The 19075-nt window shown below is 37.5% G+C and overlaps 1 pseudogene across 1 annotated transcript in view; it reads left to right on the forward strand.

Moving 5' to 3' along the window:
* The window catches only part of LOC307070085 (coiled-coil domain-containing protein 150-like), a 147553-nt pseudogene extending 128815 nt beyond the window's left edge, over window positions 1-18738 (forward strand). Inside the window, exons 5-15 of the transcript in view lie at window positions 1849-1904; window positions 6341-6469; window positions 7355-7524; window positions 8578-8671; window positions 9467-9636; window positions 10543-10669; window positions 13972-14166; window positions 14608-14676; window positions 14767-14928; window positions 15654-15740; window positions 18497-18738. The product of the transcript in view is annotated as a coiled-coil domain-containing protein 150-like (transcript). The remainder of the gene's footprint in view (window positions 1-1848; window positions 1905-6340; window positions 6470-7354; window positions 7525-8577; window positions 8672-9466; window positions 9637-10542; window positions 10670-13971; window positions 14167-14607; window positions 14677-14766; window positions 14929-15653; window positions 15741-18496) is intronic.
* The last annotated feature ends 337 nt before the right edge of the window (window positions 18739-19075 follow it).

Consider the following 19075-nt stretch of genomic DNA (forward strand, 5'->3'; position numbering starts at 1 on the left):
AAATTCTTCCAGAAAAGAAACCCAGTATAAAAAGTAAAGTGCTTTATAGATGAGAACATGCCATCTGACAAGTTTCAGGGCATTTTATTGAGTACTCTGAGGCTGGGGGTAGCGTCAGTTACCTGAGAAATATTGTGGAATAAGGATATTCTGTGTTTTGTTTGAAGAGAGGCAAATCGAAAATTCTTGAGTGTTCATCAGTATTTTCCACTGAGTTCTAAGGTTAACAGCAGTTTGCTTACGTTTAAAATGAGAATAAGTGTTGCATCAATACCTCTCTTTAGAGGCAGCCATTCTAATTCTGAAACCTTAAGTGAATACACTTAAGGGGGAGCCATGGAACATGTTTTATACTGTACACTGTGGAAAAGAGCACCAGAAACAGGCAAAGATGAGAAAAAGGATTCTGCTGATGGAACAAGAGAGATTTCCTAAGACAAAATGTGTTTTCATGTAGCGTTCTAAAAAAAACGAAGTATTAGCACTCAAATTTTAACAGTTCTTGAAAACAATCAGTGGCTACAACCAAGAGGAGTTTGCCCTTCAGAGGTGGGAAACAAGAAAAGATACTGAGAGAGGAAAAAGTTGATTTAAATTAAAAATTTTGGATGAATTTTTTTCTGATTCAGAGATAAGCTCAGTAATGTTAATTGTCGATTTGTATTGAGAGGGTTGGGAATAAGAGGAAGAAAATGTAGAAAAACACACAATTTGGAGATTTGTGAGTAAATATTAATGATTTTATTCCCCCAAATCATCTTTTCTTTAAAGTGAAAGATGTGAGTAGTCAGCTTTATGAGTTAGTTTTCAAATATAATTCAGCCTATAAGAATTCTGTTAATTCAACTTTCGTAACTCTCTGTGGGTAAACACAAGACTCTTGTCTCCTTACATATTGACAATTCTAATTATCCGTACTCAGAAAGGGTTTTGAATACTAGATACCACAATTTCTTTAAAATTGAAATATTTTACCCACAAAGTCTCACTGTTTTATTCGTGAGTCATGTTAATTTGGACTTCCCATAAATGCTATAAACCAAATGAATTATCTCAGTACATGTATAAGGCTATAGCCTATTTTATTTGTTGAAATAGCTATTTTAGTAGAAGTTGCGTCATTAGAAAAACAGGATCGCTTTTTACAAGGTTTAAGGATTTTCTGTGATTTTTTTCTGCAAAACTTGTGACATCTTTTTTTTTCTGTTTTGGAGTGTGTGTATATATATATATATATATATATATTTCTTTAATGAGACTTGTTTTTTTATTCTTCTGTTTTCCCTCTAGATAAAAGTTAAGCAGCTAGAAGAACAACTACATTCTTTTTCTGAAACCAGTTCACAGAACGACCATCTACTCAAGTTGAATAAGGCATTAGAGGGCAAATATGCTCAGGTGTGTTTAATAGCTATAAAACAGATTGCTTCTATGTTGTTTTAATTAGCTTTTAAGAAATTGGTGACTTTCTCCCCACCTCACCGTATGATCCCAGAAAGATGAATATTCTCTCACTTGACTCAATTTATCAAAAATATTTTAAACACCCTCGATGTACAAGGTTCCACTCAACCACAGAAGAGTTCATAAAGATGCCTGAAGCAGTATTGGGACATTGAACTTGCATGCTCTAATTGCAGGATTAGGAATGTACTCGGCAGACTTTATTATAGAATAGAAGGTTATGCCTTTCAGAAACAAAATAGATTGTATTGTGAGCATGCATAGGGAACATCATCATGATGAAAGCCTCGAGAATCTCTATCATAGAGGAAGTGTTTTTTTAATTGGAACCTTAAAACTTTTGTCAGAGGTGAGGAACAAGTATCTTTTGGTTTTTAATTACAGGCGAACGCAGAACTCATTGCCAACAAGATATACTTGCAATAGCGCACTTGAAAGAGGTATTAGTAGTGAAGGTGCTTACTGGTTAGCATGGTGGCTATTGAGACTGAGACTATTGAGACTATTAACAATGATTTACAAATTTATCACATTATTTATTTTTAATTTTTAACAGTGTAAGCATGTGTAACTTCTTTAACTATAACGTTTGTGTATGTATACCCTTGGTAACCAAGCAACTAGAATGTGTCTTCAAATGGGTTCTAACAATCTGACTATACTGGTAAAGGGGACCTCATTAGATATGCTTTGTTTCTTCATGAGGACATACTTTACACTAGTATTTTCTTCATTCTGAAAGCAAAGGAACACATTTTAAAGTATATTTTCCATCCCAGCTTCATTTAGAACGTTGTGCTGTTTCTCATAGTAAAGGGGGCACTCACTGAAAAATAATTCTAGGTTTAGTTGATTTTGTCTTTTTAAATTGCTGATGCTTCCAAGAAGGAGGAAGTCTCCAGAGAGGCCTGCATCTTCAAAATTACTTTAAAGCCATAGGCCCCGTGTCAACAATGTAAAGGAACGAAGTTCATCAGTTGTTTTGCCCAGTGTTAGGCCAAACCCTACACACCATGTGACCTTTGCACCTACCGTGACTTCTGTGAGGTCTTCTCAGGAGATTGGAGACTCTGGGATCTCTCTAAAGACTCTTTTGAATGCCATTAAAACCATGGAGGGAAGACTGGAAGGTAAAATAGACATTCTTGCCTCAAGACCATTAAAAAATGATGAGTCACCAAATTTTCTTCACCGGGATTCGGTAAGTGAAGGCCACAAATTAAATCATAAGGAAATTTCAGATTTATACAACAATGAAGAAAAGTAGTAACATCTAGAAAGATAACGTTTGGAGGTGTGAGTAACAACAAGGAAAGAACTTCTTCACAAACAGCAAAAACTGATGATGTAGATCAAAACCGTCATTCTGGCTATTGCATACTTAGTTTTTGATTTGGACACAGAAATGTCATATTTGGCTTAAGAGTAACCATTGAGATTTTTAATCTAATTTTCACTTTAAAAATTAATGCTAATAGTCTTAACATTTACAGTAAAATGGGTAAAGCCTGATTTTCAAGTAGAAATACATAAATAGAAGCCCTGAGAACTTGAACACTGGAAAATACTTCCCAAAGAAAACTTACTAGAGCATCCATCTTTGTTTGGTATTTAAAAATAGAAAGTACTGTAGCTTGTCTTCTAGAGTTAACTACAATTTAGACCCTTTCTGTAAGCACTTTTGCTAGTGGCCTTTTCATTTTTATAAATAATTTATAAGCACTGGTAAAATTATAAAAACTATATTCTTCCTAATGTGCTTTTCTAGAACAAAATCCAATAGGTTTTCAAAACCTTATAAGTTAGCATCTTTTGTACTATTCTTGAACCCTTACATAAGACGTTAAAGTATTTTTAACGTTACAGGTTAAAACTTATAAGGGAGTATAATATTGAGGAAGATGTGGGGAAAAGGCATTCTTCTTTGCTGCTGTTTGGAGTGCCCTTTTCCTGTGGAGGACAATTTGGCTTTGTTTATCACTTTACACCCACAGTTGTACTTTTTCCTACAGATACACTAGCTTGTACATAAGACATGTTTACAAGGTTACTTTCTGAAGTATTGTTTGTTATTAGCAAAAGACTAGAAACAACCAAAATTCCATCAGTAAGAGGCTGGCTAAATAAATCATGGTATATCCATAGTTTGGAATACTGTTTGAAGATATATTTATCTTAATCATAACATATCTATTATTAGGTTAAAACAGTCAAGGTTCAGAAGAGTATACAGAGTATTTTACTATTTGTGTGCAAAAGGGTTGGGGCGATGAAGTATACATATGTATTCACTTTTGAATAGAGTCTCTCTAAAATGAATCGTAATAAATTGGCAACATTATTTTCGAGGAAGGAAACTGGGTGGCTGGGAGATTTTTCACTTTATCCTTTTGTACCTTAAGAGTAATGTGAATGTGCTACCCATCCAGAAAAAATTTATGAACATTTTATTTTCAACAGAAGTAAAAGTAGAGAAAGGATGGTCTTTTCAACAAATGTGCTAAAGCAATTGGGTATCATATGCAGAAACAAAAAAACAAAATACCTTTGATCCATACCTCTTACCATATATAAAAATTAACTCAAAATGGATGAAATCCCTAAAGGTAAAACTTAAAACTGTAAAACTTCTGAAACATAGGATGAAACCATTGTGATCTTGGATTACACTAAGATTTCTTAGATTTGACATCAAAAGCATGATCCATAAAGGAAAAAATGTAACATTGACAACGTATGCTCTTCAAAGACATTGTTAAGAAAATGACAAGCTACAGGCTGGGGGAAGAAAACATTTGCAAATCACATATCTGATAAAGGTCTTGTCTCCACAGTTTATTAAAAACTCTCAAAACTCACTAAGAAGGAAAAACAATCTGAAAAAAAAAAGGCGCAAAGTATTTTATTTATTTGGTGAACACACGTTTTACCAAAAAAGATATACGGATGATAAATAAGCACCTGAAAAGATGTTAAACATCAGTCATTAGGGAAATGCAAATTAAAACTGCAGTGAGGTACTACCACACACTATTAGAATGTCTAAGATTGAAAAACTGATTACCCCAAGTGTTAGTGAAGATGTGGAGGAACTCTCATACATTGCTGAAGGGAATGTAAAATCACTCAGCCACTCTGGAAAATAGTTTGGTAGTTTCTTTAAAAGTGAAACATACTACGACCATACAACCCAGGCATTCCACTCCTATGCATTCACCAAAGATGAATGAAAGCGTATATCTACACGAAGATCTGTATACAACTGCCCAGAGCAGCTCTACTTGTAACAGCTTAAAACTGGAACAACTCCAGTGTTCAGCAGAACACTCTTCAGCAACAGAAAGGAAGAAGTATTGATATATAAAGAAGAGTGAGTGAATCTCACAATAATTGTGCTGAGTGGAAAATCGTTCAAAAATGAGTACATCAAATATGATTTCATTTATATAAAATTCTAGGAAATAAAAGTGAATTGATTGTGACAGAAAAGAGGTCAGTGGTAGCCTTGGGTGGATGTGTAGGAACAGGGAGAGATAGAAGTGGGGGAAATTACAAAAAGGCATAAGGGAACTTTTGGGATAATGGAAGTGTTCATTATCATGATTATGGTTTATACATATATCAAAATTGTACACTTTAAATATACATAGCTTATTGTATTTCAACTATATCTCAGTAAGGCTGTTTTAGAAAATGTGAATGTATTATACTAAAATTAATTATTTTTAAATGTTTAAAATAACATTCTTGAAATGACAAAAGCAGTAGCGATAGAGAACAAATTACTGGTTGCCAGGGGACATGGGATGAGTTTGGGGGAGGGTGTGAACACAGAGAAGTAGCACAAGTGAGTTCTTTGCGGCAGTGGAGCAGTTCTGTATCTTGATTGTCGTGATCACAGGAATATGTGCATGGGGTCAAATTACATAGAGCTACGTGCATGTGTGCATACACAGATGAATGCAGGTTAAAAAAATGGTGAAGGGCTTCCCTGGTGGCGCAGTGGTTGAGAGTCCGCCTGCCGATGCAGGGGACGCGGGTTCGTGCCCCGGTCCGGGAAGATCCCACATGCCGCGGAGCGGCTGAGCCCGTGAGCCATGGCCGCTGAGCGTGCGTGTCCGGAGCCTGTGCTCCGCAACGGGAGAGGACACAACAGTGAGAGGCCCGTGTACTGCAAAAAAAAAAAAAAAAAAATGAAAATTGTAAATTTTGTAGTGTAGTTATTCTCATTAAAGTCAATTTCCTGGTTTTAGTGTTGAACTACAATATAAGATGTCATCATTAGAAGCAGGGAAAAGAGTGCATGGGGACTCTGCACTAATTTTGTAAACTCCTGTGACTCTGTATTTCAAGATAAAGTATTTTTTAAAAGAGTAGTATTTAGAATAGTATGATGAATCTGAAACAACTGTGTAGATATACTAAAAGTATTTCAGATATGTAAAAGTCGAATACTTCTAATTAGGATTAGGACACTATTTAGAAGACTTCTGTAACACTATTTTCTTGACACTATTTAGTTCTTATTCACCTTTGCTTTTATGATATTAATTTGTTGTATTTTCAAATTCTGTGATAATCAATTTCTCCCCCATTTTTCATCTTAGCATCATTGTCTCATCTACCTTACCTTCATTCTGCGCTGTCATAGAGATTGACATATATTACAGATTTGCCCATGTTTATTAACAGATTTTTTTTGCTTTGTAGTTTTAAGGGGGAAAACAGCTACTAAAGCTAGTTTTTATTTACAATAATATATAAGCATATTTAATTAAACATTTTAAATTTGGTTTCTAAATTGCTGTGTCTTATTCTAATTGCTGATTGACTGTGCTTTGGGAGAATCATTTATCATTTCTTTTTTTCTACTAAGGTGAAATCCATTCTTGAAAAGAAAGAACGTGAGCTCTCACGAGTTGTGAAGGGTCGTGCTGCAGCCCTGAAAGAGAGTCAGAAGTTGAAACATGACCTCAAAGCTTTGGAGGACAGGGAGAACAAGAAGGCAAGACATCAATCCTTTCTGAAGTCTGTTACTGAAATGAAGCACTTCTGAAATCTTTCATGAGCCATATTCTTTCTTTTCTTGTGACCTTTAGTAAAACAGAATGAGGATTGATCAGAAGAGGATTTTTTTTTCCTAAAGAAAGGATAACTTTAGAAGAGCTCTAAAATATTTCCTTTAAAAATACATGATTTAACTCCCAATGTTTTTTTTTCTTCCTGTCTTAAAATAATCAAAAGTCCCATTTTTTTCTGTTGAAACACATCTGACCTTGTTAATAATAACCACATACTTATGTATTATTAATGTGATATAACACTGTTAAGAGTTTATGTTAAGTCAAATTACCAAATGCTTTCTGCTTAACAGTGTGTGTACTTAGTGGGAAGAGAGGTAACATCCCAAAATTCTTTACATCAGGTGCTAGATTTTGCCCCTCTGAAGAGGGCTGTGAGTCACATCATTCTTCAGCAGCTTCCACTTATGGTCCTCTTTCCTCAGATAATTCTGATGGGCTTCAAAGGTGTTATCTTCTTCTGACCCCATGGTAAGATAGCTGAGGAGGGCTAGCACAGGCCAGTCTGGGACCACCTCTAGACCCAAGAAGCTGTTGGTCCTTATGTCTCTAGTTAATATATGTGCTGTGACACGACAATAGTTAGGATGCACTGCAGAGCTCTTCATAGGATCCATATGATCTAGGGTTTAGTTTTCTTTTTCTCAAAGTCAAAATAACTTAAGAAACAAAATAAATATAAAATATACTTTAATTATTCCTCTTAGCATTCTACCAGACCTGGTTTCCATACTCTTCTAGAAGTCATGGGACTCAGCAGAATAACCAGAAAGGATCAAATATCTTTGTCTTATTTCATTTTCTATTAGGTGGGAAACTTTCAGCAACAACTGGCAGAAGCTAAAGAAGACAACTGCAAAGTTACAATCATGTTGGAGAATGTGTTGGCTTCTCACAGTAAGATGCAAGGCTCTCTGGAAAAAGTGCAAATAGAGCTTGGGCGGAGGGATGCAGAGATTGCAGGCCTCAAGAAAGAAAGGTACCAGAGATTATTTTTCTGTCTTTGTACTTGTATTTTTCTGCTGCGTTGTGGTAAAGAACAGAGTGCAGTCAACAAACAGTCATTTTCTATTGATCCCCTTGTGAAAATAAAGTAGTAAAATGGTATTTAAAGAACTAGCAAATTCAGAAAAATCTGGAATTATAAATAAAAATGATATCCAAAAATTCTCATATTTTGTAGCGATGTAAATAAGTATGTATTCTAGAAATTCATGTGATATATGCTGTTTTATCCTTGCTGTTTTCTACACCATTTATACCTGCCCTTGGGTCTACAGAATGGTAATTGTCAAGATTAAAGCCAAGTGTCTACTTCTGCTTGAATTAATTATCCATTAATTAGTATCCTATTTATTTTAGATGAATCATTCTGAGAACTACTTTTAGCCATGTTTTGTAAGTGAACTCCTTTAAGTGTTTCAAAAATTACATAAAAGTTTCCCTTTTAGGTTAATGAACAAATGGTTTGAGTTTAATCAGACCTCTAAGACATATTGTAATACATTAGTGGTGAATATTGCCTCTGTGTTATGGGAGAACAAGTGAGTTTTATATTCCTTATTGTGCTTGTTTTTTTACATATTATGAATCTGTATTACCTCTGAACTTAAAAAAAGTCAAGGGGATGGTATTAAAAATTGTTTACTATTCACAATAAAATTCTGGGTAAAAAGCAGAAATCTCAACAGCAAGCCAGTCCATACAGAGGTGATATATTTTTGTACTAGTAATATATATATAGTATAAAGTTACCAGCCCATAAGTTAGTCATTAACATGTACTGATACTTTAATATATAAAGCCAAATTGAATCATAAATGGGACAAGTTTTTAATCCATAGGAAAATTAGTTTCTTAACCTGAAGCTGAGGCTACTAATTGTCACCTGCCAACTCTCAGATATTCTGAGCATCTGTAGCCCACTACATATGCCATTTGGGCTTCCTGGAAGGTGCCCTGTAACTCCCAGTGGTATCACTCCTAGATGGTACTTTTCTGTGGTCACTCTCCCTGTGCCCTTCATTTACAGGGCTCTAAATCAACAGCGGGTACAGAAGCTGGAAGCAGAAGTGGACCAGAGGCGGTCCAGAATCCTTGTCATGGATGCCCAGCACAACAGTAAGGTAGAAGCCAGGTTTTTATAGATGATAACATTGATATTTTTTATTTTATTGGCATATTGCTAATTTGGAAAAATGGAGTAAAACAATCGGGTAAATTTCCTTTCCATTCAAGTCTGAGTTTTGAACAGTGACATATTTCCAAATGGGAAATGGGTCTGTGATCTTACAGTGAACCATTTATTGGCAAACCAGGACCATAAATATGCCTAACTCTCTTTGTCTTATATGGTCTGCATTCTTTTCATGTATTAATGCATAAGTGAACTTAAAGGGCTTAGAAAACAACATTACTTTAGTCAGAAGTAGCGAGAGTGATCCCACTTAATAAGGAGGCATACTCACATGTTTATAGGTGTATACACACATGAATATGTATCGACATGTATGCACACATATAAAATAGAGATATTTCCTATAAAAAGCTTTTTCTAGAAGGATATACAAGGGACAGTTGCCAGTTCTTATCTCTCTAGGCAGTGAGACCAGAGGGTCATAGGATCAGGAAGGGGAGTTCAACTGGTTTAAAACCTTAGAAATTAGGATAAATAAGTTGGCTCTATTTTCCAAAACTCTCTAGTGACCAGTGGAGCATACCCTTCCCATCACCTTCTAAGAGTCTCCTAAGGACTGTCTGTAATAAGTTCTCACATATATATATTCCAGGCATCTGGAGTCTTTGGTTCTCTTTCCAAATAATTATTGTTTCAAAGTTTAAAGAGTGAATATACAGTGTTATGGACTTCTTGTATCTGTTACAGTGGAATTATAAACAATCTTCTTCCTTCTCTCTTTCAGATGGAGGCTCTACAAAAAGCTCTAGATGTAGCTAGAGAAGAAAACAGGAGACTGGCTATGAGCCTGGAGCAAGCTCTCCAGACAAATCATCAGCTGCAAACAAAGCTTGATCCTGTTCAAGAGAAATTGGAAAGCAAAGAACTTGAGCTACGGAATTTGGAAACCTTCATGTAAGGGCAGTATAGTCACAGTGGAATTAGGCAAGAGCCTCTGGGAGAGAAAGTTTGGCTAATTCACATAAACCAGTTAAACCCTTTTTCCCTACTTTGAGCTAGTACTCCCAGCAGAGCCATGTGAAGGAAGCAGGCATAGTTGAGCAGAGCAGATATTAGCTGGCTGGGGTACGCTCCTTTTCAGCTCTTCCCTCATATAGTGTCGGTCTTCTTCTGTACATGAAGGTTTAAACCAAGTTGGAAGGGATACTTACATGTTTCTGCCAAACCTTTTCTATCAGAAGCTTATGTGTCCTTTAAAAGCATGATTTGGAAAAGTAGAAACAGAAGGATGGATGGGAATAACCCGTCCAGGAGTGGGATAATGCCATTTAAGCAGCTGCTAAACCATTCATTGTTTTCAACTTTTTCCCTGAGATTAGTGAGGTCAAACCCATCAAGTTCAGGTCAACCCACTAAAGTTTATTTGTTAAACTTTATCTAGGCAAATAGGATTTAGATATTAATAACATCCCATGAAGGGAAATGCATTGTGCACGTGGATCTTTATTCCTTTCATGTAGTGGACATACTGATATAGCAGACAAGTATAAGCTAAAGCAAAGAAGGTAGTTTTCATATTTGTAATCTGTACAAATTTTATATTCTGGTGAAATGTTGCTGGCTCAAGACTACTCAGTATTGGTTAAAACAAGAGTATGTGTTTCACTCTTTTGGGTGGATCTCTTTATATTGAATAACTTTTTGTTTTTTAATGCTGTAGGTAAATGCTTATTTCTTCTTCTGTTAATGAGTTCCAGATCAGTGACTTTTTTCCCGGTGACTGATCTGCTTCTCATTGGTAAATGACGCCTACTAAGATGTTTTCTAAAGGTGATTTATCATGTCTCTTTTTCAAAACAGAGAACAGATGAGTGAAGAATCCAAAATAGAAGCAGAATTGCATGCTGAACGCATAGATGCTCTAAGGAAGCAGTTTCAAATTGAGAGAGAAACTGCAAAGAAAGCAGCACAACGGGAAGTGACTGAGGTATGGAGGCAAGTGACAAAAGTCTCCCTCTAGGTGAATGCCTTTGAAGAGGAGAACCAGCTACAGGATTTCCGAGAATGGCTACAGTTGTTCTTTCGTTCTTCTAATCCCCATTTTGCCAGCAAGCCAGATACATCTCTATGCTGTTTGTAAATTAACACAGAAAAAGTTTCTGATATACAGTTATCTGCCCAATGAAGGAATGCCTTGATGACAGCCTTCCCATTGGAGAATAATAACTGAGTGGGAAGGAGGAGACCGCCATCTGCTAGACAGATGGCAAATCACCTGTCTCCTCAATTCACTTAACTAGCATCCATCATGCACCTACCTCCTCCTAAGAGGCACAAGTAAAAACAGCAGAAGATGTGGTCCGTGCTAAATTACCCCTTATTTAATTGTCATCTCCACTCTTTACATGAGACAACTAGGAAGACATCAGAAGATGTTTCCTGGATAGCTAGAAGCTGTGTACAATTTTAAAGGAATTCAAAAGTAAGGGAAAGTTTGTTTTAGGCTGGTTGGGTGATCGAAGAAGAGGGGAAGCTTGACGAAATTCTACAGGGTTGAGACTGGCAGAGCTGACAGGGCTGTGACACTCTATGTAAGAGGATGAACAAAGCTTAGTTACAGAAATAAATAGGACATGTGAGCAAAGAAAAAGGATTTGCCTCTCTTGATCAGAGCAGAGACTTTAGGAAATTTCTGAGAAAAGGGGGTTAGCTTAGATGAGACCAGCTGGTAGATGGCCTTGACTACCAGAATGTTGGATGGAAAGTATTAGGTAAAAGGAGAGCACTGTAGGTTTCTGAGAAGGCTGTGAGCACAATGTTAGGTCAGTTAGTCTGTTAGCAGTGGAGAGTAGGTAAGAATGAAGAGAAACTGGAAACATGGAGGGTAAGGGGAACTACAGCAGTTACTCTGGGCTTCAGATGATTAGAGCCAAGCAAAGTGTTTCTGTTGAAAATAGAGAACAATCAAATCAAAAATCCATTTTAATTAATAGAAAAATCAGACACTAAATGTATCATAAGCAAAGGGGAGGGAGTAATTAAAATAATTCCAAGACTTGGTTGGGGTGGCCAGTCTGTATTTTGCCAAATTTAGCGTATTTAGCAATTGCACTTGACAGCGCACAGTCACAAAATCAGATTCAACCGTTTATAGGATGCTTTGTAAATTGAAAAAGCACTGTATAAGTGTTAAAAATATTATAGAAATAATTTCTGTGGGAAACAAAAATGGGCACTGAAATTAAAAGTACCTTTATTCAGAGAGAGTTGTTCAGAATATTTAAAAGTTTATATCCTTTTAACAGGGATCAGTAAAGATGGTGAACTTGTGCAGGAGAGACCAAGGAACAGTATGAGTGTGATGTCTTGAGCAGTTAGTGGCAGGGGTGGGTTCAGGATACACTGTTTAAGATTCCCAGCGCTGCCTCTTATTAGCAATGTGTAAATTTACTATCTGTGCAGAAGACTTCACTTCTGAGTCTCAGTTTCCTCAATCAAAATGGAAATCATCACAACTGCTTTCCAGGGTGGTTTTGAGGGTTAGTTTTTAGGGCTTACCCAGTTTTGACAAAGCTGTGATTGAGGTAATGGTGGAATATCTAACAGAAATTTAGTTGGGTGACAATAAAAGAGTAACACTGTAGTGTGAGGTTAGGATCTGAGGGAATGAGCTAGTATAAAGAGAAAAGGTAACACATAATTTTGACTTTTTTCTTTCACATGTTAAATACTTACCAGCCACAGAGTATACCACCCTCCTATCATCTCCCTTCTCAGCTGCCGACTCTTCTTCCTACAAATCCAGTGGTACTCATTTAAGGGCATATGGGGAAGAGGGGGAACTCTGTAAAATGATTTAAGTAATGTTAAAAGATAAATTGAGGAATAATAAAATTAAGAGTTTATTTGAACAAAAGTCAATTTGAGTCAGGCAGTATGCAATCAATTGCAATAGAAAGGCGCTCTGAGGAGTTGTATAAAATGAAAGACTTTTATAGGCAGAGGGGAGCAGGAACAAGGAAGTTATACTAGGCAAAAAAGTAGATTAGTTACTAGTAGCAGAGTTACTTCCTTTAAGGGATGGCAGGGGTCTGTCAGGCAGATTACTCACCTAATGCTGATCAGGCCATTCCTGATTGACTGGTTTAAGAGTCCTTTTCTGGGAGAGCCAAAACTGTAATTAAGTCTCAGTTTGGTGACATAAGGTTTAGCATAAGTGACTTCATTGTGGGTCTGTTGTCTTGTTTTGAATAGTAATCACTATGTTATTTTTCCACTAGACAAGTTTATTAAAATTTCTAAACATAAAGCAATATTCATAAGAAGTATAAACTACTATGTAAATAAGCTACAAGGATATATTGTACAGCACAGGGAATATAGCAAGTATTTTATAATAACTGGAGTATAATCTATAAAAATTTTTAATCACTATGTCCTACACCTAAATCTAATATAATATCATAAATCAACTATACCTCAATAGAAAAAAAAGCAAGATTATGAAAATACATGCAAGGATAGTCAATAACTGACAGGTGTATTTACATACACTCCATATAATTTATTTTCACTTCTCCATACATGAGGTTACAAGTGACAGAAAGAGATCAGCTTAAGCTTTAAAAAGAAAAAAAAAACCTTTAAAGCACAGCAATGAGCACTGAGCAATTAGTGTGTGCCAGGCTCTATATTGCTTTTCTACCTCCTCTTGTTTAACTGTTACATGAATCCTATGAAGTAGGCTATTCTCATACTTTTCCAATGATGAACTTTTAGCTTAGGGAAGTTAATTATCTGAAATTACTTGACTAGTGTGTGGTGAAGCTGAGATTTTAACTTCTGTCTGATTCCAAAGCCATGCTCTTAGAAAGCAAATAACGAACATACATTTACATTATCTGTTGTAAGAAAAATTGTGTTCTTTAATGTTAAACATTATGAAAATCACTGAGAGTGTTTCTCCACAAATCTACTTCTTATTATTGCCTCACTTACCCTCCTTTTTAAAATATCTATTTATTTGGCTGTGCCAGGTCTTAGTTGCAGCACACAGGATCTTTAGTTGTGGCACACAGGATCTAGTTCCCTGACCAGGGATCAAACCCGGCCCCCATGCATTGGGAGCACAGAGTCTTAGCCACTGGACCACCAGGGAAGTCCCATCACTTAACCTCCTTTTTAAAAGAAAGGTCCAAAGAGAACAAAATATAGGGACACAGCTAAACATAAGCTTCTCTTACTGTATGGAAGGTTAAAATGTTCTAATTTTCCCTTTGTATCCCACAGCTGAAGAAAGCCCTTGATGAAAGCAACTTCAGAGAAGTGGAAGTATCCCAGACCAACCGGGAGCTGTGGCAGACACTTACAGAGTTGAGAAAGGTACTGAACGGCAGCAAGGAGAAAATAAAGGATCAAAAGGCCCAAATTAAGTTCCACTTATCAGCTAAGGCGAATAATGCTCAGAACATAGAGAGGAAGAAGGTTGTATGAGAAACCCTAACTCTCCTCTCCTCCTTATTATCTGATGAGGATCCAGGCAGGAAGTGATGTCTGGGGAATATGGTTTCAGAGCCCCACCACCACCATGTGTTCTCTGGGAATTACAGCTACACCTGGGAAGTGGGCAGGTTGCCTGGGGGGAGGTGGGGGGAGACTCTTTGTCCCGCGGAGATACTGCTGCATCCGTGTTTGGTTTCTCATTAGCTGCCAGTGTCACATTCTGGCTCCCCAGCTGTCTCTTCCACAGTGATTGTACAAGACTTTGCTCTTTCGGGGTCAGGGGGCTGGATGGGAAGGAGAGCCCAGCAGGAACTGGTAACAGTGGATCTCATGTGGGATTCTTTCTGTCAGCCTATAGGCAAAAAGAGCAAGCCAGTTTTTCCACTGACCATCTTTCTATGTTATTTCCACATTTACATTCACCAAATAGAAACAGAATTGAGGCAAAAGGAGCTAATTAAGGATCAGTATCAGAAACAAGGCTATGAACGGGTAGATGATTTCCACACACTGTTTACCATTCACATGAAATCCCAAACTTGGACAGGTTCAGCAACCGTCTCCCTCTTTGTGCCTTACCAGTCACTGAGTATCCAGAAATGTGTATCTGAAATGACTAACCTACAGCAGGAGATGCAGCTGTTGGCCAACAGCCAACATGATCTGTCAGCTCAGAAGAAACAGCAGGAGCTGCAACTCGAGGCAGAGCAGAAGAGGAGGTGGGAGCTGGAGCATCGGTGCCAGGTAAAAGGGTTCCTAAGATTCATCTCAGAGATTACCAGCAAAGGCCATGTGCAAAACCCAGCATGAGGGCACCTGGCTTTTCTAGGCTCTATAGAAGAAGACAAACTTACAAGTCGTTCACCTTAGCTAAGTCCTTAGAACCTTATTTAGGAATGAAGCCTGGAGCTTTGACTATGGCACCTCGTCTTCATGTTCAACGTAATAAAAATGATACTCATTTTTGAAGAACGGCTAAAGCTCACATATGCAAAGTACTAGTTACTAAGTAAGACTTGTGAACTTCATAGTCTTTCAGGAACTTTACACCCCTTGGTTCTTCCCCATAGCTCAGATACATCTGTTGCCGTTACAGGACTTTTATCTACTCCCAAACTAATGAAAAGCACATTTTATTACTAAAAAGGGATTTCAAGAGACCATCAAGCTCTTGCCTTCCAACAGAGATTGTCTGCTATGAAAAGTATTCTCCAGTTCTGGAAAGAGATGTTAATCATCTTTTCTCAGGAGAATCTGTAAATCAAAATCTATAATCATATACACAAATGTATACTGTAGGTTAAACTGAAAATAATAGTTTTTATCCTATAGTCTGGTAGCACCTGGAGTTAGAAAGTACCCCATCATACTTTCATAATTTGGTGGCTCATTTATTACAATATTGAAGCTTTTTCTTCCATATATAGTACATTGGGAGTTTGTCAAAAATCTCTGTATCACGTTTTCAGGAATTGGAAGAAACATTTAGACACCTGAAGAAATGTAAAGAGGCAACAGAGGATAAACTGAAAGAAGCTAGTGTGGAATCAGAACAGGTAAGGCAGACCCACGGACATGAAGACTTAGACAAGCTTCCTCAGACACGATGACCCTGAAACACAAGTGCGTATAATATCCTTCAGTAACACAGTTGTCAGGAGTGCATAAGGCAAGAACCAATACCTTAGTATAGCTTCCGTTATAAAGAATAGTTTTAGATTAAGATTCTGTGTCTTGATGAGACATCATAGAATGCTAAAAGATTGATTGACATTGACTAATATTAACTTGGTCGTCCAAGCCCCTGAAATTCCAGAAATCCCTGGAATTGGGATTGACATATCTACACTAATATGTATAAAATAGATAACCAATAAGAACCTGCTGTATAATAAATAAATAAAATTCAAAAAAGAAGAGATACTTAAGCTAAAGGTATCACAGTGACCTTGCTGCCAGTTTATCCCTTTTGTAGCCATTAAGTTACATGATAATATGACTGCCAGAATGGTATATTAAAAGGAATATGGGGGGCGGGGTGAAGACTGTGCACTAGGATGATGCGGAATTCGCGTCTGCTCACAACGAGGGCACCTGGGGGACCACGGACACCTAAGGGGACGGGAGGAACCCCCATAGACCAGGTAGGACCTGGGGCGTGTGGGGGAGTGAAGGAGGAGGAGAGCTGCCGTCTCTTCTTCCTACAAATCCAGTGGTACTCATTTAAGGGCATATGAGGAAGAGGGGGAACTCTGTAAAATGATTTAAGTAATGTTAAAAGATAAATTCAGGAATAATAAAATTAAGTTTATTTGAACAAAAGTCAATTTGAGTCAGGCAGTAGGCAATCGATTGCAATAGAAAGGCGCTCTGAGGAGTTGTATAAAATGAAAGACTTTTATAGGCAGAGGGGAGCAGGAACAAGGAAGTTATACTAGGCAAAAAAGTAGATTAGTTACTAGTAGCAGAGTTACTTCCTTTAAGGGATGGCAGGGGTCTGTCAGGCAGATTACTCACCTAATGCTGATCAGGCCATTCCTGATTGACTGGTTTAAGAGTCCTTTTCTGGAGAGGCCAAAACTGTAATTACGTCTCAGTTTGGTGACATAAGGTTTAGCACAAGTGACTTCATTGTGGGTCTGTTGTCTTGTTTTGAATAGTAATCACTATGTTATTTTTCCACTAGACAAGTTTATTAAAATTTCTAAACATAAAGCAATATTCATAAGAAGTATAAACTACTATGTAAATAAGCTACAAGGATATATTGTACAGCACAGGGAATATAGCAAGTATTTTATAATAACTGGAGTATGATCTATAAAACTTTTTAATCACTATGTCCTACACCTAATACTAATATAATATCATAAATCAACTATACCTCAATAGACAAAATCAATATTATAAAAATATATGCAAGGATAGTCAATAACTGACAGGTGTATTTACAAAACTCCATATAATTCATTTTCACTTCTCCATATATGAAGTCACGAGCTTAAGTTTTAAAAAAAAAAAAAAAAACCCTTAAAGCACAGCAATGAGCACTGAGCAATTAGTGTGTGCCAGGCTCTATATTCCTTCTCTGCCTCCTCTTGTTTAACTGTTACATGAATCCTATGAAGTAGGCTATTCTCATACTTTTCCAATGATGAACCTGAAGCTTAGGGAAGTTAATTATCTGAAATTACTTGACTAGTGTGTGGTGAAGCTGAGATTTTAACTTCTGTCTGATTCCAAAGCCATGCTCTTAGAAAGCAAATAACGAACATACATTTACATTATCTGTTGTAAGAAAAAGTGTGTTCTTTAGTGTTAAAAATTATGAAAATCACTGAGAGTGTTTCTCCACAAATCTACTTCTTATTATTGCCTCACTTACCCTCCTTTTTAAAATATCTATTTATTTGGCTGTGCCAGGTCTTAGTTGCAGCACACAGGATCTTTAGTTGTGGCACACAGGATCTAGTTCCCTGACCAGGGATCAAACCCGGCCCTCATGCATTGGGAGCACAGAGTCTTAGCCACTGGACCACCAGGGAAGTCCCATCACTTAACCTCCTTTTTAAAAGAAAGGTCCAAAGAGAACAAAATATAGGGACACAGCTAAACATAAGCTTCTCTTACTGTATGGAAGGTTAAAATGTTCTAATTTTCCCTTTGTATCCCACAGCTGAAGAAAGCCCTTGATGAAAGCAACTTCAGAGAAGTGGAAGTATCCCAGACCATCCGGGAGCTGTGGCAGACAGTTACAGAGTTGAGAAAGGTACTGAACGGCAGCAAGGAGAAAATAAAGGATCAAAAGGCCCAAATTAAGTTCCACTTATCAGCTAAGGCGAATAATGCTCAGAACATAGAGAGGAAGAAGGTTGTATGAGAAACCCTAACTCTCCTCTCCCCCTTAGTATCTGATGAGGATCCAGGCAGGGAGTGGTGTCTGGGGAATGTGGTTTCAGAGCCCCACCACCACCATGTGTTCTCTGGGAATTACAGCTACACCTGGGAAGTGGGCAGGTTGCCTGGGGGGAGGTGGGGGGAGACTCTTTGTCCCGCGGAGATACTGCTGCATCCGTGTTTGGTTTCTCATTAGCTGCCAGTGTCACATTCTGGCTCCCCAGCTGTCTCTTCCACAGTGATTGTACAAGACTTTGCTCTTTCGGGGTCAGGGGGCTGGATGGGAAGGAGAGCCCAGCAGGAACTGATAACAGTGGATCTCATGTGGGATTCTTTCTGTCAGCCTATAGGCAAAAAGAGCAAGCCAGTTTTTCCACTGATCATCTTTCTATGTTATTTCCACATTTACTTTCAGCAAATAGAAACAGAATTGAGCCAGATGGAGTTAATTAAGGATCGGTATCAGAAAAAAAGCTATGAACAGGTAGATGATTTCCACACACTGTTTACCATTCACATGAAATCCCAAACTTGGACAGGTTCAGCAACCGTCTCCCTCTTTGTGCCTTACCAGTCACTGAGTATCCAGAAATGTGTATCTGAAATGACTAACCTACAGCAGGAGATGCAGCTGTTGGCGAAGAGCCAAAATGATCTGTCAGCTCAGAAGAAACAGCAGGAGCTGCAACTCGAGGCAGAGCAGAAGAGGAGGTGGGAGCTGGAGCATCGGTGCCAGGTAAAAGGGTTCCTAAGATTCATCTCAGAGATTACCAGCAAAGGCCATGTGCAAAACCCAGCATGAGGGCACCTGGCTTTTCTAGGCTCTATAGAAGAAGACAAACTTACAAGTCGTTCATCTTAGCTAAGTCCTTAGAATCATATTTAGGAATGAAGCCTGGAGCTTTGACTATGGCACCTCGTCTTCATGTTCAACTTAATAAAAATGATACTCATTTTTGAAGAACGGCTAAAGCTCACATATGCAAAGTACTAG

Source organism: Hyperoodon ampullatus (genome assembly GCF_949752795.1).
Source record: "Hyperoodon ampullatus genome assembly, contig: scaffold_463, whole genome shotgun sequence".
In the NCBI taxonomy this organism is placed as follows: Eukaryota; Metazoa; Chordata; class Mammalia; order Artiodactyla; family Ziphiidae; genus Hyperoodon; species Hyperoodon ampullatus.